Source organism: Salvelinus sp. IW2-2015, unplaced genomic scaffold (genome assembly GCF_002910315.2).
Source record: "Salvelinus sp. IW2-2015 unplaced genomic scaffold, ASM291031v2 Un_scaffold16299, whole genome shotgun sequence".
In the NCBI taxonomy this organism is placed as follows: Eukaryota; Metazoa; Chordata; class Actinopteri; order Salmoniformes; family Salmonidae; genus Salvelinus; species Salvelinus sp. IW2-2015.
The window spans coordinates 167,359-189,734 of record NW_019957528.1 but is presented as its reverse complement, the minus strand read 5'-3'; the positions used below and the strand labels follow the sequence as shown (position 1 = coordinate 189,734).

The 22,376-nt window shown below is 44.1% G+C and overlaps 1 long non-coding RNA gene across 1 annotated transcript; it reads right to left on the bottom strand.

Moving 5' to 3' along the window:
* Positions 1 to 186: 186 nt before the first annotated feature.
* Positions 187 to 1,138, bottom strand: LOC139027414 (uncharacterized). Its single transcript, XR_011479498.1, has 2 exons — positions 1,052 to 1,138; positions 187 to 957 (listed from the first exon to the last, which is right to left on the bottom strand). It is a non-coding gene; the product is annotated as an uncharacterized lncRNA (long non-coding RNA).
* Positions 1,139 to 22,376: the final 21,238 nt, after the last annotated feature.

Genomic DNA, 22,376 nt, shown 5'->3' with positions numbered 1-22,376 from the left:
CGTTTCATAAACAAAGACATGCTGATGTGCCAGAATATTAAGTATCACATTGTCATAAGTATCAAAACTGTAAAAACAATATGTAGCTTTTCTGCAGAAAGAACCAGCCTCATAAATGTATGACTTTATCCTTTTTCTTCAGTGTGGCCCTAGTACTCTGTCAATTAAACAAATACACATTCCATATGAATATAAAAACACAATGTGTAACATTATGTTCCTTTATTGAATAAGGACAAAACAAAGCAGGTAAACCATCAGCTCCTTTCGAAACTGAAGTCACAGTGACTCTACAAGATGGAAAGCACAGAATCCAAGCATATTATACAAAATGATACATACACATTCAAAGGTCTGTATATAACACACCCTGCATGTCTGCACACTAAAATAAATGCAGGACAAATCCATACACATCAACTGAACAGACAAATGAATGGATGCAGTAGCCTCCCTGCAGCCTTGTATTACACACAGTATACCGCACAAACATCATAAGAGGCCAAATTCGTCAAAAAACAAACCCAAAAAAACCCAAATTCCTCTGCCACCGCAGGACATATTTAACCAAAATGGAAGCACACATACTAACTAAAATAATTCAACACATATTGGTCCCTCAGCAGCCGACCACTGTCGTCATCAGGGAAGATTGCCGGATTGTCCCAGTCCATGGCTGGTGGCACTCTGGGGGCCCTCTCCTTCCTCAGGCAGGCCACATTGTGGAGGACAGCACAAGCTACAGTAATATCACATGCCCTAACAGGGCTGACCCTTAATTTGTGAAGGCAGTGAAAGCGTGCCTTCAGGAGGCCAAAGGTCATTTCAACTCTGGCCCTGGTCCTGGCATGGGCATGGTTGTAGGCCTGCTGTGCTTCCTGGGGGTCTGTGAAAGGTGTCAGGAGAAAAGGCTGGCAGCCATACCCCCTGTCTCCAGCAACACACCAGAGAATTCACCTGTCAACACAAAATCTCATCATTACTACCTCATAAACACAGTGATATTCTTGACACAGCCATGATGGTTATAAATAGGGGTTGTGTGGCTTACCTTGTGATAGGCACTGATAGATTTCAGAGGCCCGAAAGATTCTGGAGTCATGGACTGAGCCAGGCCATTTTGCCACAACATTGCTGACACACAGTCAGCATGCAGACCATCTGAAATCATAAGATGAGGAATATTACACCAATCAATGCACATCACTGGCAATGCAGAGTGTTCGTCAATGGACAATATCAAAATGTTATGTTCACCTGAACATTAATGCTGTGAAAGGATTTCCTATTCACAAAATCGGCCTCATGGGCACCTGAGGGGGCTTTTATCCTTATGTGTGTGCAGTCCACTGCACCAATGACATTGGGGAAACCTGTCACACAAAGTAATGAGTATCCTACTATGTGTTAACAGTTGTCCTGTAATTTGTAGATCCTCTTACCTGCAATCCTATAGAACTCCTCTTTGATGTCACAGAGTCTTCTGTGGCCAGGGAAGGAGATGAAGACATCTGCTAATGCTTTGATAGCCAGACACACACTCCTTATTGTGCGGCAAATTGTGGCCTTGTTCAGCTGTTCTGCATCCCCCACTGAGTACAGGAAGGCTCCACTAGCAAAAAAGCGCAAGGCCACACAAACCATTTGCTCCACACTCAGTGCATGGCTCCGTGCAGTGCGGTGCTTAATCCTGGACCCAGTAGTCTGCATAGATACCTGATGCCATCTGCAGAAAACCTGTATCTTTATATAGATGGTCATCAGGGAAGGCCAGTGGTCCAACCGGTCCCTGAAGACCCTTTCTCGCCTGAAGGCCTCCTCCTAGCACAAGTGCTTCTTCATCACCACATCTCGCACGAATGGGCATGCCATTGTCAGAGCAGAAAGGAACACACAATTTTGGGCCTTCATATGGCTAGTGGCCACACCTGGTGCTGGGGGGGTGGCAAAGAGGGCGATGCCTTATAACGATGACTTGGTTGTACTGATTGCTGGGAAAATAAAAAAAACCTTAGAAAGATGCCACCGTCCTGTGTGCTCACAATAAGAGCTCATATGTCATGCTCACTTGACTTTACGAGAATATACCTAATTTTTATTTTGAGCTGTCATCTTCTTGGAGCTGGGGAGGAAAGAAAAATAATGATTAATACATTTGTGTTTACAGTTAGCATACAGTGTACATTGAAGGCATATCTCACCTCCCTCTCAAGTTTTTTTATTTCAAGGTCCAGTTTCCTAATGTCCTCTTTTTTATTTCGGACTCCAGTGCAAGATTTTCCATCTTTTTCTTCTTGTACTGAATGTCTATGTCTGCCAGTTCTATTTGGCCCGGAGGTGGTTGCCATACAACTTTCTGATAGCTTGTGAGCTCTGTGAACACAATACAATTAGCGCAGCTGGAATTTGGCAGGATGTGGTGTCCTTTTATTAATACGCACTATGTTGCCAGGCTGGTTTTCCCACTGTATAGCATCTGGGCCTGTAAAAGAAATTAGATTTTTGATTTTGATGAGGACTCCTCACCATTGTAGAGTAAATAGTACTTTCACAGTCTTAACATGATACCTCATGCCTTCTGGAATCCAGAGAGATGGTCTCCTCCTCATCATCGTCTCCATCATGTGCTGTTGCTGCTGCACTGGGGCCTTCACCCTATCACATTTAATCGGATTCATATTGAAGCTAGTAGACAAGACATGCCAGGCCTACAGTATGCCTTTGATGGAGTACTCACTGGATCAGCATCGTCTGGTGCTTGTGCTGGTGGCTCTAACAGGAACACAGTGCTGCCAGACACTGCAAGGCAATAGGTAAACCAAAGTCAGACAGTCCAAATTGATTCAATATGAATTGGTTGTATCCCATGAGGATGGAAGGACATACCTTGAATGAAGCGGGTGGCATCTTGGAGGAACCTATGCTCGTCTCTTTCCCCCAGGGATCCCCTCTAAGACGGGCCTGCCTTTATTTAGCTCCAAGGCCATGTCCTCTGCTGGGTAAGGTCAGCCTTTGGTGACCCACCACCCGTGCCTTGTCTGTGGGTATTCTTTTTCACTGCACCATACTGAAGTACAATTTCACGAAATGCCCCACATCTGTCATTTTAACAACTGTCCTCCTTTAAAACAACTGGTTACAATATTATGACTTGTGTTTTTTTCCCCTCTGTGGCCCTAATATTCTATCATTTTATATATAGCCTTATAGTCTATGGGAAACTGTAAATTATCTAATGATAGCAACATCATCTAAAAATCATTTTTTATCCAAAATCATTTAAATTAATGATCACAAACGTTTAAATAATAACAGTGGGTCTAGTTATATGTGATAACAATGTATAGTGAGCAGTGAAATAACTATTGGTTTCCATTTGTGGTGACTGCTGACTGACATTAGGGATGAGATTAAATAGATCCTGGAATTTAGCCTGGTCTGGAGCAGGCTAGCTCCACAGAATAAATCTCCATGGTAATTTATACCATAACATATCCTCCTGCCCCCTATCCATCTTTAGTGCAACCGGATTACGGATCAATTGAGCCAGGATCACCAAGATATCCTGGCTTAATCCCTTATCCTAGTTTTGTGCAACAGGCCCCTGGTTACGAAAAGAGAAAATAAACAGCATGAGAGTGAGTTACAGGAACAGCAATCAGGTAAACTTGTGTTCTCTCCTCTCCAAGTTTGATGTCAGCAAATAACAGCAACGTTAAGTTGATATGCAGGCTTGCAGTGCATCTCTCTCTAGTCTGTCTGTCTTGCTAACCTAGCTGGGCAGTGCATCTCTTGGTCTGCCTGTGTCTTGCTTGCTTGCCAGCCACTTCCAAGGCTGTGTTCTGTGACTTTGTGCCTGACAAAACTGAGAGAGTGAGGTACAACTATTTATTACATTTGATAAACGGCAACAATGTTTATAAACTGCAGCTTGGAAAAGATAACCGTGTCGCACGTGAACATGTGTTCGTATGCGCATGCACAAAACGAAACTCGCGCTTTCCAGCGGCAACCTCTATGGGGTCCAGTCCAGACAATATATGGGCGTGATGGCACTCCTCATAGGCACACATCATTTTAAAACAAGACAATGATTATCTAGTCTCTCAGTCAAGGTTTAGTTACTCTGGACTAATGCAAGATGGAAAGCAATGGATTGACATTGACTATTGCTTTAGATATTGAATGTAAAATGTTGACTAGCTGGGCGTACTGGGCAATATGGATGCACATCTCTCAGTAAATAATAACCATCAAGTATTCAGCCAAGCCATAGAATAAATAATATTTTATATTTGAAAATGTATAAAAGGAAATCTGGGGGAGACAGTTTGAATGGGCCTGATGCAGCTGATAAAATGAATAATAGTATTGTTATCTATAATTTACAGGTGCTGTGCTTAAGATTGTCAGTAGAGGAGATCATCAGCCAGTACAAGCACAGACTCAGTTGATCCACATCCAGCCTCAGTACTAACACAGACCCAGTACATCCAGCCTCAGCCAGTACTAACACAGACCTAATACAGCAAGTACTAACACAGACCCAGTACAGCCGGCTTCAGCAAGTACTAACACAGACCCAGTACAGCTGGCTTCAGCAAGTACTAACACAGACCCAGTACAGCCGGCTTCAGCCAGTACTAACACAGACCCAGTAAGCTGGCTTCAGCAAGTACTAACACAGACCCAGAACAGCTGGCTTCAGCAAGTACTAACACAGACCCAGTACAGCCGGCTTCAGCCAGTACTAACACAGACCCAGTACAGCTGGCTTCAGCAAATACTAACACAGATCCAATACAGCCGTCTTCAGCAAGTACTAACACAGACCCAGTACTGGCAGCTTCAGCAAGTACTAACACAGACCCAGGTGAAGTACAGGCAGCCTCAGCCAGTACTAACACAGACCCAGGTGAAGTACAGGCAGCCTCAGCCAGTACTAGCACAACCAGAGGTGTACAGCCAGCATCAGATACAAGAAGCTCAGACCCTAATAGAACAGTTGCTGCTCCACCAAATGACCCAGCAGATTGGCCCCCAGTCTTAACAGATTTTAAAGACAGGCAAGACCCAGATGCAGACACAGGAGGTTTGAGCTCTGATATTTATTATGGTCCAAGTGGTAGGCAAAAGGCAGGTCAGGGACAGGCAAGAGTTCAAAACCAGGTCAGAGTCCAAAATGGTGCAGGCAGGCTCGTGGTCAGGCAGGCGGGCTCAGAGTCAGGACAGGCAAGGGTCCGAACAAGGAGGACTAGACAAACAGAGACTGGGGAAAACCACTGGTTGACTTGGCAAACAAGACCAACTGGCACAGACAGACAGAAAACGTAGGTATAAATACCCAGGGGATAATTGGGAAAATGGGCGACACCTGGAGGGGGTGGAGACAAGCACAAGGACAGGTGAAACAGATCAGGATGTGACAGTACCCCTCCCTCTAGGGGCGCATACGGAGACAGCTGTCAAATGGGGAAAAGATTACCAGGAGCTGGCTTTAATACTCAATCAAAAACAACGCTGTGTATTGTTTTTGCTGTAAGCTCTTTTCTACAAAAGTCTACAAAATAATAGAAGAAGGCGTGAATGACCGGTCAAATATCAACACCATTCTGAAACACCATGAGGGTAGTCCTGAACACACTAACAATATGTGGAGTTAGTGGAGTTAAGTGGAGAGAACTTGATCTGAGCCTAAGTTGGGGACAGACTCTTGACCAGATACAAATGACACTTTTGGAGGCTGAAAGAAAGAGATGGCGGGATGTCCTTACACGTTTAATAAGTATCACCCAGTCTCTGGCTGAAAGAAACCTAGCATTCAGGGGTTCATCAGACAAACTCTTCCAAACAGATAATGGAAACTTCCTAAAAGAGGTTGAAGATGGAGTGTTTTGAAGAAACACGTGAACATAACTGTGAAGTCATGGAGTGACACAAGATGGGAGAGTAGGCTCCAAAGTGTTCATGCAATCGGGTATCAGGCTTCTGAGGTTCGGGAGGCATTACTGGAAGCCAGACAGATGATCAACGATCCTGTGGCCAAAGTGGAGGCACAAGCACTTGCAGAGGAAGTTGGGTCCTACCGCTTCTTGATTTGCTGTGTCGTATGGTGTGAGATACTGACAATGACAAACAAGGTGAACAAGCTCCTCCAATCCGCCTCAATGAAGTTGGATATCGCAGTGAATTTAATCTCAAATGCAAAGGCCTCCCTCACTACATACTGGGAAACTGGATTCTCTGAGGCCCAGACAACAGCCAAAAGCATTTGTGAAGACATGAATGTGGAGGCTGTTCTGAAAGAGAAGAGACTGAGAAACAGCAAGAGGCATTTCAGCTATGAGGCTCCTGATGAACCAGTGACTGACGCACTGAAAATCCTTAAAGTCAAGGAAGAATTGCAGTCACCCTACCATTAACAGTAGCATCGGCAGAGAAATCAAAAGTAAAGCTTATCTAAAGCTACCTGAGGTCTTCCATATCACAGGAACGTTTGAGTGGTCTGGCCATCATGAGCATAAATCATGATGTGGGGAAACACATGTCCTATGATGACATCATTGATGATTTTGCCTCAAGAAAGTGCAGAAGAGGAATATTTTGATGGTAAGATTTTAATTTGAACATTCAAATGTTTACACACTTAGTAACATTTAAGATTGTATAGCAGAAGTGCACTTGTGTAAATGACTGCTTAACTAACTATGTGACATAGTTATTTTCTTCCAGACAGTCCAGACAGACTGGTGTCCATGCTGATGCTGAAAATGCCCAGGCTGTAGAGGGAACCAAAGTTAATCACACAGATGTAAAGGTTTTATTTAGCTATTTTGAGACATATAGCTGCAGCCATAGCCTATAGGCTCATGTTTACATTGTATAGAGATGGCTAATTGTATAATATTGTGAGGACTGGACTAATTACCAGGCAGCAGAGCCAAAGCTCAGAGCCAAATATTTTATTATTTCTACATTTTATATTTTCTACAAGTGAATATTAACATTAACATAAATAAGAAATTAAGATTCTATAGAAAATATTCTATTCAATAAATATTGTTTGTTTATACCTCATTCTGTTCTGTATAGGTCTACTTATTCTTAGACCGACAGATGGAGCAAACGGTTTTAAAGGAGGGAGGATTGTAGTGGGAGCACTGGGGTATCAGGTGTGGCTGTGTGGCAATGGCAAATGGTTTACATGGCTCACGGGTCAGGTAGGAGGGCCCCGAAGCTTGCTTAGGACCCCAGGGAGGTCAGGACCGGCTCTGCACATACACATGCACTCACTCACACACTCACACACATATATGGTTTTTCTATTTTCCAGCCCTGAGTGTCAGACATACCAGGAGCGTCAGAACTCACGCCAAGTGGGATAACATCGTAATTTTCAACTAAGTAGACAAAATGGTGTCAGCATGTTACTGCGAGCCACTTAGGATCCAGTAACATGGATCCAAAATACTGGAAGCGATATAAAGTAAAGCTGTGCATTGACACCAAATCCTTCCTCATGGACCCTAAACATTGACAGACAGGATTAACTTCACTTTGCTGGTCATAAGTGTGCATAGGCAGTTTGAAGCTATACAGTAGATTCTTCATATCAGTTACTTCTATAGCCTTACCATACTTCTCCATTCCAGTGTGGACTCTTGCTAATGACGATGTGACCGGCTGTATATGTTCAAGCTGGACCCTGGTTCATTTCTCTCCAGCCTCTACAAACACAACTGCTCCCTCTGGGTAAAAACGGTCTGTCTCCTCATTTCTACACTTCTACACTTCTAGTCTTGGAGGTGTTGATAGGCCCTGCCTGTCCCGAGAAAGTTGAATGGACAGCCAGAAACACAATACTCTCACAAGTTGTGTTTGATTTAATTGTTTCCTGTGTCTCTGTTGAGATAAGCCCCTCAGGACAATAGCCAAATTCTATGTAAATCCTCTTCCCTCCCTGTAGCCTGTGTGGCTGTATATCATCCCGTCAGGTTGCTCAGTCATTAACTCTGGTGTTGACCCTGCCGTCTGGCAGGGGTCAGGTGTTAGTAGCAGGGCCACACTGGCACTTATGAGAGAGGGAACGAGGGAGGGAACGAGAGGAGAGGAGGGATAATGATGGCCCAGTTGGCAGGAGATCTGAGGCGTTAGGTTGGATTCGCCAGAGACGTTTCAGCTTGCACGTAGGGTAATAGACCAATACTGATGCTGGACTCCACTCTCTCTATCCATATGGATCCATGTGTAGTGGTGAAAGTGATTCCCTCATTATTAGGATGTATATATTCAGCAACACATACTTGATGACACAAGTCATTTGAACCAATATGTTTAGCCTGTAATAGTTACTCAATCAGTAGTCCAACACACTGATTTAGTGGCTTACAACACTCTTTAAAAATGTCTCTTAACCATGGGTTTTCTTCTTCACATGGCTTTGCTCACATACTGTACTGTACAACTACTGTACATCTTTGACTCCCCTCTGGCAATGCTAACAATCTCTCTCTCTCTTTCTCTGTATATCCCTGTGTCTCTTTCTGTCTCTCTAGATAATAAACAATGAAAAATGAATAGTAAACATGAACAGTAAACATTCCACTCACAAAAGTTCCAAAAGCATAAAGACATTTCAAATATCATATTATGTCTATATACAGTGCTGTATTTACAATGGTGTTTGTTCTTCACTGGTTGCCCTTTTCTTGTGGCAACAGGTCACAAATCTTGATGCTGTGATTGCACATTGTGTTATTTCACCCAATAGATAAGGGAGTTTATCAACATTGGATTTGTTTTCGAATTCTTTGACGGTCTGTGAAATCTGAGGGAAATATGTGTCTCTAATATGGTCATACTTTTGGCAGGAGGTTAGGAAGTGGAGCTCAGTTTCCACCTCATTTTATGGGCAGTGTGCACATAGGCAGAACTGGCTCTCAAGAGAAGACAGGCTAAGGCAATCTTTCTCAATAGCAAGGCTATGCTCACTGAGTCTGTACATAGTCAAAGCTTTCCTTTATTTTGGGTCAGTCATTGTGTTCAGGTATTCTGCCACTGTGTACTCTCTGTTTAGGGCCAAATAACATTCTAGTTTGCTCTGTTTTTTTGTTAATTCTTTCCAATGTGTCAAGTAATTATCTTTTTATTTTCTCATGATTTCGTTGGGTCTAATTGTGTTGCTGTCCTGGGGCTCTGTGGGGTCTGTTTTTGTTTGTAAACAGAGCCCCAGGACCAGCTTGCTTAGGGGACTCTTCTCCAGGTTCATCTCTTTGTAGGTGATGGCTTTGTTATGGATGGTTTGGGAATCAATTCCTGGTGAATTCTTGGTTGGTGAGCGGACCCCAGGCCTCATAACCATAAAGGCCAATGGGTTCTATAACTGATTAAAGTATTTTTTGTTATGTTGAATTTGATGTTCCTTTTGATGGCATAGAAGGCCCTTCTTGCCTTGTCTTGTCTTTCTGTCTCTCTCTCTTTCTATCTCTCTCTCTCTCTCTCTCTGTATCTGTTTCTGTCTCTGTCTGCCTGTCTGTCTGTCTCTCACTCTGTCTCTCTCTCTCTCTTTCTCTCTGCTGTCTTTCATTTTAGAGAAAGATGTTGTGACGTTGATGGCCAGGGGCCACTGTAAACCCCAGGGGATGCCTCTCCAGGAGGCCACACAATTATCTGCTGCCTGATAGCAGCCAGCCTCTCTGACACATTCTGTCTGTGTGAGATGCTGTATCGAGTGTCAGTGCTGGGTGTGAATGAGAGGTACCTACCTCATCAGAACCTACCCTGGAGGCACAGAGCACTGCTCATAAAGGAACAGATGCATACCGTACTAGTACTATACAGTAGGTTCACACATTAAAATGAACTGCAGCTTATAATACATGAGTGTGTGTGTGTGTGTATGCGTGCGTGCGTGCGAATATATGTATATGAGTGTGTGTGTCAGCACATATACAGTGAAGTCAAGACCTCTTGACTTTTTCCACATTTTGTTACGTTACAGCCTTATTCTACAATGGATTAAATAAAACATTTTCCTTATCAATCTACACACAATACCCCATAATGACAAAGCGAAAAAAACAGGTGTATTAAAAATAAAAAACAGAAATACCTTATTTACATAAGTATTCAGACCCTTTGCTATGATACTTGAAATTGAGCTCAGGTGCATCCTGTTTCCATTGATCATCCTTGAGATGTTCCTACAACTTGATTGGAGTCCACCTGTGGTAAATTCATTTGATTGGACATGATTGGGAAAGGTACACACCTGTCTATATACAGTAAGGTCCTGCAGTTAACAGTGCATGTCAGAGCAAAAATCAAGCCATGAGGTTGAAAGAATTGTCCGCAGAGCTCTTGGGACAGGATTGTGTCGAGGCACAGATTTGGTGAAGGGTACCAAAACATTTCTGCAGCATCGAAGGTCCCCAAAACACATTTGGTGCCATCATTTTTAAATGGAAGAAGTTTGGAATCACCAAGACTCTTCCTAGAGCTCTCCGCACGGCCAAACTGAGCTATCGGGAGAGAAGGGCCTTGGCCAGGGAGGTGACCAAGAACTCAATGGTCACTCTGACAGAGCTCCAGAGTTCCGCTGTGGAGATGTGAGGTCCTTCCAGAAGGACAACAATCTCTGCAGCACTCCACCAATCAGGCCTTTGTGGTAGAGTGGCCAGACTGAAGCCACTCCTCAGTAAAAGGCACATGACATCCCGCTTGGAGTTTGCCACAAGGCACCTAAAGGACTCTCAGACCATGAGAAATACGATTCTCTGGTCTGATGAAACCAAGATTGAACTCTTTGGCCTGAATGCCAAGCGTCATTTCTGGAGAAACCTTGCACCATCCCTATGGTGAAGCGTGGTGGTGGCAACATCATGCTGTGGGAATGTTTTTTCAGCTGCAGGGACTGGGAGACTAGTCAGGATCTAGGGAAAGATGAACAGAGCAAAGTACAGAGAGATCCTTGATGAAAACCTGCTCCAGAGCAGACTGGGGCGAAGGTTCACCTTCCAACAGGACAACGAGCATAAACACACAGCCAAGACAACGCAGGAGTGGCTCCGGAATAAATCTCTAAATGTCCTTGAGTGGCCCAGCCAGAGCCCGGATTTGAACCTGATTGAACATTTCTGGAGAGACCAGAAAATAGCTGTCCAGCGATGCTCGCGATGCTCCCCATCCAACCTGATAGAGCTTGGGAGGATCTTCAGAGCAAAATGGGAGAAACTCCCGAAATACAGGTGTGCCAAACTTGTAGCATCATACCCAAGAAGACTTGAGGCTGTAATCGCTGCCAAAGGTGCTTCAACAAAGTACTGAGTGAAGGGTCTGAATACTTATGTAAATGTAAGATTTCATTTTTGTACTTTATTTTATTAGCAAACATTTCTAAAAACCTGTTTTTGCTTCGTCATTATGGGGTATTGTGTGTATATTGATGAGGGAATATTTTAGAATCAATTTTAGAATAAGGCTGTAAGGTAACAAAATGTGGAAGAAGTCAAGGGGTCTGAATATTTCCCGAATGAACTGTATTATGGAGAGAAGCTATGGAATTAGTCCACCACCATCTGTCCTCTCAGGAATGTGATTGAATGGGGCTCAGATAATTGAATGGCGCCTGCTTGTCAAAGGGAGGCTAGGAAATATGTCTTTATTCAGACACTGTGCTACCGTACCTGCATGCCGCTGCAACTAACTCTCACAGTCTCATGTCAGAATTAGACGATCGTTCATGTTTCTCAAAGGTCAAATTTCAAAGTGTTTAGGGTAAGTTTAGGCATTAACTTCACATTTTTAAGGTAGGTTAGGGTTAGGTTAAGGCATTAACACCGAAATCTTAAGGTTAGGCATTAACCGAATGGTTAAGGTAAGGGTTAAGATTTGAAACAACTTTATATTGCTGGATTCGAACTTGCAACCTTTGGAATCAGAGGCAGATGTGTGTGCGCGTGCATGCGAGAGCGAGGCAGATGCTTATGCTAATCCACCATCCCCACCACTCTAGCAAAACCGAAACCTACTTGAAGTTGTAATCGGAGGGCCTGTTGTCCGGGCCTCTGGCAGTCTCTATGGGGGTGCCACAGGGTTCAATTCTTGGACCTACTCTCTTCTCTGTATACATCAATGATGGTCCTTCCTTACTGCTGGTGAGTCTCTGATCACCTCTACGCAGACGACACCATTCTGTATACTTCTGGCCCTTCTTTGGACACTGTGGGTAACAACCCTCCAGACGAGCTTCAATGCCATCAACTTCGCCTTCCGTGGCCGCCATTGCTCTTAAATACAAGTAAAACTAAATGGCATGCTCGGTCAACCGCGATCGCTGCTGCACCTGCCCGCCGTCCAACATCACTCTCGTGGACGTTCTGACTTAGAATATGTGGACAACTACAAATACCTAGGTGTCTGGTTAGACTGTAAAACTCTCCTCCAGACTCACATCCAAACATCTCCAATCCAAAGTTAAATCTAGAATTGGCTTCCTATTTCACAACAAAAGCATCCTTCACTCATGCTGCCAAACATACCCTTGTAAAACTGACCCATTCCTACCGATCCTCGACTTTGGCGATTCATTTACAAAATAGCCTCCAATACTCCTACTCAATAAATTGGATGCAGTCTATCACAGTGCCATCCGTTTTGTCACCAAAGCCCCATATACACCCCACCACTGCGACCAAAGCCCCGTAACTACCACCACTGCGACCGCTCTCGTTGGCTGGCCCTCGCTTCATACTCGTCGCCAAACCCACTGTGCTCCAGGTCATCTACAAGAGCCGCTAGGTAAAGCCCCCCTTATCTCAGCTGCTGTCACCATAGCAGCACCCACCTGTACGCACGCGCTCCAGCATGTATATCTCTCTGGTAACCCCAAAACCAATTTCTTCCTTTGGCCACCTCTCCCTTACAGTTCTCTGCTGCCAATGACTGGAACGAACTACAAAAATCTCCTGAAACTGAAGAACACTTATCTCCCTCACTAGCTTTTAAGCACCAGCTGTCAGAGCAGCTCACAGATTACTGTACCTGTACATAGCCCATTTATAATTTAGGCCAAACAACTACCTCTTCCCCCTACTGTATTATTTTATTTATTTGCTCCTTTGCACCCCATTATTTTCTATCCTACTTTGCACATTCTTCCACTGCAAATCTACCATTCCAGTGTTTTACTTGCTATATTGTATGTTACTCGCCACCATGGCCTTTTTTTTGCCTTACCTCCTATTCTCACTCATTTGCTCACATTGTATATAGAATATTTTTCTTCTACTGTTATTATGACTGTATGTTTGTTTACTCCATTAACTCTGTGTTTGTGTATGTGTCGAACTGCTTTGCTTCATCTGGGCCAGTTCACCAATTATCAAGGAGAACTTGTCTCAATTGGCCTACCTGGTTTAAATAAAGGTGAAATAATATATACAGTGGGGAGAACAAGTATTTGATACACTGCCAGTTTGCAGTTTTCCTACTTACAAAGCATGTAGAGGTCTGTCATTTTATCATAAGGTACACTTCAACTGTGAAAAGACGGAATCTAAAACAAAAATCCAGAAAATCACATTGTTATGATTTAAGTTTAAATTAATTTGCATTTATTGCATGACATAATATTTGATACATCAGAAAAGCAGAAACTTAATATTTGGTACAGAAACCTTTGTTGCAATTACAGAGATCATACGTTTCCTTAGTTCTTGACCATGTTTGCACACACTCCGCAGCAGGATGTTTGGCCCATCCGCCATACAGACCTTCTCCAGATCCTTCAGGTTTCGGGGATGTCGCTGGGCAATACGGACTTTCACTCCTTCCAAAGATTTTCTATTGGGTTCAGGTCTGGAGACTGGCTAGGCCACCAGGACCTTAGAATGCTTCTTACGGAGCCACTCCTTAGTTGCCCGGCTGTGTGTTTCGGGGTTGTTCATGCTGGAAGACCCAGCCACGACCCATCTTCAATGCTCTTACTGAGGGAAGGAGGTTGTGGCCAAGATCTCCGATACATGGCCCCATCCATCCTCCCCTCAATACGGTGCAGTCGTCCTGTCCCCTTTGCAGAAAAGCATCCCCAAAGAATGATGTTTCCACCTCCATGCTTCATGGTTGGGATGGTGTTCTGGGGTTGTACTCATCCTTCTCTTCCTCCAAACACGGCGAGTGGAGTTTAGACCAAAAAGCTCTATTTTTGTCTCATCAGACCACATGACCTTCTCCCATTCCTCCTCTGGATCATCCAGATGGTCATTGGCAAACTTCAGACGGGCCTGGACATGCGCTGGCTTGAGCAGGGGGACCTTGCGTGCACTGCACGATTTTAATCCATGACGGCGTAGTGTGTTACTAATGGTTTTCTTTGAGACTGTGGTCCCAGCTCTCTTCAGGTCATTGACCAGGTTCTGCCGTGTAGTTCTGGGCTGATCCCTCACCTTCCTCATGATCATTGATGCCCCACGAGGTAGGATCTTGCATGGAGCCCCAGACCGAGGGTGATTGACCGTCATCTTGAACTTCTTCCATTTTCTAATAATTGMGSCAACAGTTGTTGCCTTCTCACCAAGCTGCTTGCCTATTGTCCTGTAGCCCATCCCAGCCTTGTGCAGGTCTACAATTTTAGCCCTGATGTCCTTACACAGCTCTCTGGTCTTGGCCATTGTGGAGAGGTTGGGGTCTGTTTGATTGAGTGTGTGGACAGGTGTCTTTTATACAGGTAACGAGTTCAAACAGGTGCAGTTAATACAGGTAATGAGTGGAGAACAGGAGGGCTTCTTAAAGAAAAACTAAGAGGTCTGTGAGAGCCGGAATTCTTACTGGTTGGTAGGTGATCAAATACTTATGTCATGCAATAAAATGCAAATTATTTACTTAAAAATCATACAATGTGATTTTCTGGATTTTTGTTTTAGATTCCGTCTCTCACAGTTGAAGTGTACCTATGATAAAAATGACAGACCTCTACATGCTTTGTAAGAAGGAAAACCTTCAAAATCGTCAGTGTATCAAATACTTGTTCTCCCCACTGTATATATATTTTTAAGTTAACAGCGCTCAATGTTGCCCCTAGTGGCCGGTTTCCACATCATCTCCCTACGTCCTCAGACATGGATGGACATCAAATACTGACTTATATCACGGGTGACCTGGCTGTGCCAATCAGGCTGCCATGCTAATCCCTTACACTCACACAAACTCTCTCTGTCTTTCCCTCTGTCTCACTCGCGCTCTCTCTCTCTCGCTCTCACGCACGCACGCACTCACGCACTCACGCACGCACGCACACACACACATACACACACAATCCATCACTGTCTCTATCTCACACAATATGTCTCTGCAGGTATGGACACACGTATGCTCATTACACCACCCATCCAACCACTGACAAGCGCTGTCACAGCCCCTAATTGGTTCTCATATGGTTCATATCAGGGTGATTTCTTAAAAGTATTATTTCACCTGAACAGTAAGGTAAACTGACAGTGATGGTATGAAGTGTACAGGATTGACTCCAGGCCTCCGCACGGTTGCTTACACTGATTTACTCAGTGATGGGGGGGAAAAGTGTAGAGCAGAGCAGGCTGTATTATTTATCTGTTATTTAGCTGACATCCGTGGAAATGTGTGTATCGATGAAGGGAGCGGGATGAGTGTTCTGTCTGCACCTTGGGAAGGCTATTGATTTACACACTCAGAGATGAGAAATGGGGCCTTTGCTCATCGTCATGTGTGGGATACGCTGTGCGTGTGTTTGCGTGTGTGTGTGTGTGTGCGTGAGTGTACTGTACTGTTCTCTACTGTGCTCTGCTGTACTGTACTGTGCTGTCCAATCTTGTAAAACGTAAACGTCTATGATTGGTTCAGATTTGGTCCGGCCAGAACGTACCAAAATGTCAACTAATTTTCAACATCCGGTGTTGGTCGGTAAGGATGCTTGTTACAGTAAATGGAAAGAGGTTAGGTGGTAGGTGTCATGGTAGGTGTCAGTGTCGGGAGAGAGAAAGGGAGAGTGAGCCGTTGTCCAGGCTGTTTTCACTGTCTTGCTTTGATTTCAGAAAGATAAACTCTTATGAGCTGAACATAACAGTATGCCAGAGGAAGGTAGTTGGTAACAGAATTACGAGTTTTAAGGCATATATACATTTTTAAACCATTTTTAAACCATATTCAAAGATTTGAATATGCAAAGGGATTAATTTCTGGTCAACATCTACCAGAAAAAGTCTTAAAATGTATTAGAAATACTTCAAAACACAATAATGTTGAAGTAAAGACCACTGCCAACGAATATCAACACCTTGTGCCTTGTAATTTTGTTACCAAAAACCCAAATATCTTGAAGATATTTAAACATTTATCTTCCTCATGAGGAAGGATAATGAAAGTTTGCAGAAGTAACAAGTAAAGGTAGACCTACCAATTAATTATAGTGTTTTTACTGTTTATGAATTATTAAGTGGTTAATAAAAAAATTATAATAGACTATTAGCTTTCAGCCTCCCGGGTGGCGCAGTGGTCTCGCAGCGCTAGCTGTGCCACCAGAGACTCTGGGTTCGCGCCCAGTCTCTGTCGCAGTCGGCCGCGACTGGGAGGTCCGTGGGGCGACGCACGTTTGGCCGGTAGGGATATCCTTGTCTCATCGCGCACCAGCGACTCCTGTGGCGGGCGGGGCGCAGTGCACGCTAACCAAGGTCGCCAGGTGCACGGTGTTTCCTCCGACACATTGGTGCAGCTGGCTTCCGGGTTGGATGCGCGCTGTATTAAGAAGCAGTGGTTGGGTTGTGTTTCGAAGGACGCATGGCTTTCGACCTTCGTCTCTCCCGAGCCTGTACGGGAGTTGTAGCGATGAGACAAGATAGTAGCTACTAACAATTGGATACCACAAAATTGGGGCGAAAAAGGGGGTAAAATAAAAAATAAATAAAAGCTTTCATTAGAAGCCTTATGCTCTTATGAACTTCACATGATCATGGTTCCTTTTACATGGAAATGCCCAGCATCATCATGCCCTGTCTATCATGGATAGAAGGTAACAGTTGTCACCCAAGGCCATGTTTCTGTAATGCAACTCAACATCTTTCAAATTCTGTAGCTGTGCTGTCTCTCTCCGAAACCATGTCATTGTTTTAGGCCAGGTATAAGAACACATTACCATGAGTCTCCTATCCAGTATAGGCACAGATATATTTCCAGTGTGTCATGCCCAGAGCATTGCCAACATAGTTTTGCCTGGCGTGGATGTGGTCCTACTGGTAGTACCAGGGCCAGAGTGACAGGATGAACAGAAGGTCGGGACATGTCGTAACACTGTGCCATGCTGGGATGGCGACAGGTCCCTGGCACTGCCTGGCACAGTGGGCACACAGAGAGCAGCGTAGCGCCACTGTAGCATCAGACCAAACAGCTTAGCATCAGACCCAGCACCGCAGCATCAGACACACAGAGAGAGACAGGGAGGGAGTCGACCTACCTGGGGCTCTGACATTCCCTGTCTACCTAACTGTAGGCTAGTCATTCGTTGTCATAGTTGTTATAGTTGTGATGGCGTGTGAGAAATCATGGAAAATCGGATTTGATATTTGATGTCATTCAACAGGCGTAATGGGCTGTCGTTAAATTTCATGATGAGTGGAAGTTATGTTGTGGAATTGGACATTAAGATATAAAATGCTTTGATAAGGATATTAGCCCTCATGATGTCAGAAAATGATGGTCTCTCTCTAAACCTATATGACTCTCTCGCATGCCCACGTTCTCATTCCATTGTCCACTCTCCATTTAATGGATTTCTTCTTCACCTTGCCCCTTCATCCTTCCCTCCCTCAGTCCCCCCCACCCCCCTCTCTGATGCAGGTGGCCTGACTGTAAAACAGTGTAATTCCCTCAGTAATTAATGTCAATTTCAGTGCTATTAGATGCTAGGTTGTAGGTTCTTTCTGCTCTTGTACTTGAAGCCCAGTGTCGCGGATGGAGCCATCCAATCGGTATTTTTTCGGTGGCTCAACCCGTTGGAATGTTATCAAGGAGGGCAGTCAAGTGTGTTGTAAAACAGAGGATCACTGTTTCAAGCCCAGTATGGGGAAGTCGGACAGTAGAGGAAGCTAAGCTGTTAGCAGCACACTGACCTCCGTTAGTGGTGCTTAGTGACTCGGATCTAGTTTGAGGGGTGAATGAAGTACATGGGAATGTGTGAAACTTACTCCTCAGCGTGAAGTGTTGCTACATTTTTTTTGTAAAATTTTAATTGGCACTGATAAGATGTTTCGGGAGGTCACGTGTGCTAGCAAAGCAGAGGTTTTGGTTTCGAGCCTCGTGTGAGCTGAATCAGGAGAAAGTGGCACTCGCTAAGCAAGCAGCATGACGTTCTTTACACTCGAGGACTCCGGTTGTATTGATTATTATAAACTGGGTGGTTCAAGCCCTGAATGCTGATTGGCTGAAAGCTGTGGTATATGAGATTTTTACTGTTTTAATTATGTTTGTAACCAGTTTATAGTAGCAATAAGGCACCTCGGAGGTGTGTGGTATATGGCCAATATACAATGGCTATGGGCTGTATACAGGCACTCCGCGTTGTGTTGTGCATAACAACAGCCCTTAGCCGTGGTATATTGGCAATATACCATAACCCCTCGTGCCTTTTTTCTTAAATATAGCATCATCAAGTCATAAGAGAAAAAAACAAATGATAGTTGTTTTATTATTTTATTATACATGCGCTCCAGCAGGTATATCTCACTAGTCACCCCCAAAGCCAATTCCTCCTTTGGCCGCCTTTCCTTCCAGTTCTCTGCTGCCAATGGCTGGAACGAACGGCAAAAATCACTGAAGCTGGAGACTCATATCTCCCTCACTAGCTTTAAGCACCAGCTGTCAGAGCAGCTCACAGATCACTGCATCTGTACATAACCCATCTGTAATATAGCACATCCAACTACCTCATCCCCATACTGTATTTATGTATTTATCTTGCTCCTTTGAGAACTTTTGCTCAACTAGCCTACCTACCTACTAGCCTACCTAAATAAAGGTGGGAAAAAAAGATCACATATTATCACATAGGTGCAGTGAAATGTGTTGTTTTACAGGGTCAGCCATAGTAGTATGGCGCCCCTGGAACAAATTAGGGTTAAAGGGATACTTTGGGATTTTGGCAATGAGGCCCTTTATCTACTTTCCCAGAGTCAGAACTCTTGGATACCATTGCTAGCAGATACCCATAGACCTCCAGTTATTGCGCTAATGCTAGTTAGCATCGGCTCGTAAAACTACCTCTAACTTCCTTCCTACTGAACACAGAGACATAAAAAGTGTATCCACGCATCCCGAGTGGCGCGTGACCGGGAGACACTTGGCCTAGTGTCGTCCAGGTTAGGGGAGGGTTTGGCTGACTTCGTTCACCAGCTGGACGGCGTTTCCTCTGACACATTGGTGCAGCTGGCTTCCGGGTTAAGCGAGCAGTGTGTCAAGAAGCAGTCCGGCTTGGCAGGGTAGTGTTTCGGAGGACACATGGCTCTCAACCTTCGCCTCTCCCGCGTCCATAGGGGAGTTGCAGCGATGGGACAAGACTGTAACTACCAATTGGATATCACAACATTTGGGAGAAAAAGAGGTAAGTACAAAAATATATATAATAAAGGGTATCCACGAGTTCATCTAACTTTGCCAAAATCCCAAAGTATCCCCTTAAGTGCCTTGCTCAAGGGCACATTGACTGATTTTTCACCTTGTCAACTTGGGTATTCGAATCAGTTACCTTTTGGTTAAAGACCCAATGTGCTAACCGCTAGGCTACCTGCCACCCCTCACTATTTACACGACTTTATTTCAACCCAATTCAACCCTTTGGTCAGGTGTGTTGTGTATAGCATCAAACTAGCACATTACACCTCCTTTTCAGTGATGTTCTGGTGACCTAAAGTTCAAATCCTCCTTTTCACTTTCCACTTATGCTCTACATTGCATTGTGGGAGTAATTACAATGTGTACCACTGTAATTATAAACTGGTTACATGTGTATTTTGGGGCAGCAGGTAGCTTAGTGGTTAGAGTGTTGGGCCAGTAATCGAAAGGTTGCTAGATTGGATCCCCGAGCTGACAAGGTAAAAATCTGTCGTTCTGCCCCTGAACAAGGCAGTTACCCCGCTGTTCCTAGGCCGTCATTGTAAACAAGAATTTGTTCTTAACTGACTTGCCTAGATAAATAAAGGTTAAAATGTATGCTTGGCTTCTGCAGTTTGGGGTGAAAGTTCTCTGACAAGCAGACACAATAGGCAGAAAGTCTAACTCAGCTGATAAACATAATTATGACTCACATACTTTACGTTCCCCAGTCTTTGCCCAGATACCATGATGACGCTCAGTAGTTTATGTGCTACCGTCACCACCAATTCTCAGGTAGCCATGACAGACTGTGCTCAGACTGTATAAGCAGAGCAGTGAGAATCAATACAGCCTGGCCCCACCCTGCCCTGGACGGACAGACAGACAGTGATATCACGATCAATAACAAATACAGTAACACATCACTGGTCGATTAACTTTTTTACCAAGGAATTGAAGTTACTGACCTTGTGTCTCACTTTACATAATATGTAAATGACTCAAGAGTCACTGTACACATGACTGTATTACATTACCTTATATTGGTAGAATAATACAAATTATCATCTGTGTCAAGGACATAGGATTTCTTGCAGTTATTAGATGTCCACTCGTGTTATAGCTAATAATTCAGTTACTGTTTGTTACCTGCATGAACTCATCAACCACAATCACCCCTTTCATTGTTCCTGTGGTTGGCCTCTCGGGCATATTTTCTCTGTGTGGTGGAACCATGTGTTGTAGGCCACACCCCACCTTTCCTGTTTAGCTGGAGGGTCAGCCGTCTCACCTGTATATAGCATCACCTCACAGTGAAGCTGTACGTCACCGATGGCAGGGTTATTACATGAGTCAGCCAGGTCTACACCCCTCAGGGCTCCACACACAGTCTTACTGCTGCTACAGTATAGTAACGGACCAAATGAATGGTGGAATCAACCTTTGCACGATGTAGATGTACCCTACAGCTCTACTGTGTCTGTTGTGCAAGATACAACTGATCTCTAACCAGTAGTGAGAAGGGCATGGGGGAATTTTAGAGGTGCAGCCTATCTCACAAAGTTCTAGGAAACAGTTAATGCATCACTGTCAGTTACCTCTCATTATTATGCACACATCGTTTTGTCCATTGGACAAACAGGATGTTTACAGGGAATTTCACTTATGTCAGACAGGACATCGTAGCGCAAAATACCACCTGGCAAATGTTACTAGCCTGTCAAGTGATAGAAAGTAGGGGAGGGCCTTGTTTACATTGAAGGAGCCATAATTGTGCCTGATTGAGGCAGTGAAGGAATATTACCGAACAAATTGTGTCTACATCCAAGGGACCTATTCTGTGCAAGCCAAAGAGTTATACCAGCGGACCACTTTAGCAAGGCAGCATATTAAGTAAATTCTTCCTTTAATTGCTTGTTTATTTCGGGAAATTACAACCCGGCTGACAGGAAGAGGTAGGCGAACACATTCAAATAGAATTCAGAAATCAGCCGAACTAATTAGAATTAGAAATGGAGTAAGACCAGACAGACACTTTTTTATTGTCCTGCATTTCCCTTCTGATGCCAGTCAATAAACAATCTACATGCTTTAGGGCATCAATATGTCATATGCCAGCTAAGGGTGTCTCTCATACATTCAGGTCTTATTCAGGCTGTTTTTGACGTTTACCGCTTCGAAATGTGCCACAGACAGCAATCACACAGTCCCCAGTGGTCTCGTATCAGTGTGTGTCTGGGTGCGTTTTTGAGTGTGTGTGTCTGTGTGTGTGTCTGTATGTGTGCATGTGCGTGTGCATACGTGTGTGCATACATGAATGGGTATGGTTATGTGTTTAGAATGTTTTGAGTGTCTTATAAGTATATCCCTTTGTATGTGAGTCTGTGGGCGTTCTTAGACATCAGAGAGAGGCCGGTCTCAAAGCCTCTCCAATCCCATAAAAAAAGTCCCTGCTTCACCAAATTGCTCACAGCCGGCCTACCAGTGGGGAGGGGAAAAAATATGGGGCAGAATTTTTTACCACCAAAATAAATGAGCCAACACATGCACACAATTAGGTGGAAGTCATGGCTATCTGTCATATTTAAATGAGCAACATGATGGCCTCTTTACCCCTGGTGGGAGTAAAGCCTTGCCCCAGGAGATGGCTCATTAGGACTGAGGAGGGCCAAGGAGGGGAGGCTCTGACAGTCAAAATGTGGAGATGACAGAGGGCTAGCTGAACCTTTTTCATATAAAGAGCCGTCCTATAAGGGAATTAG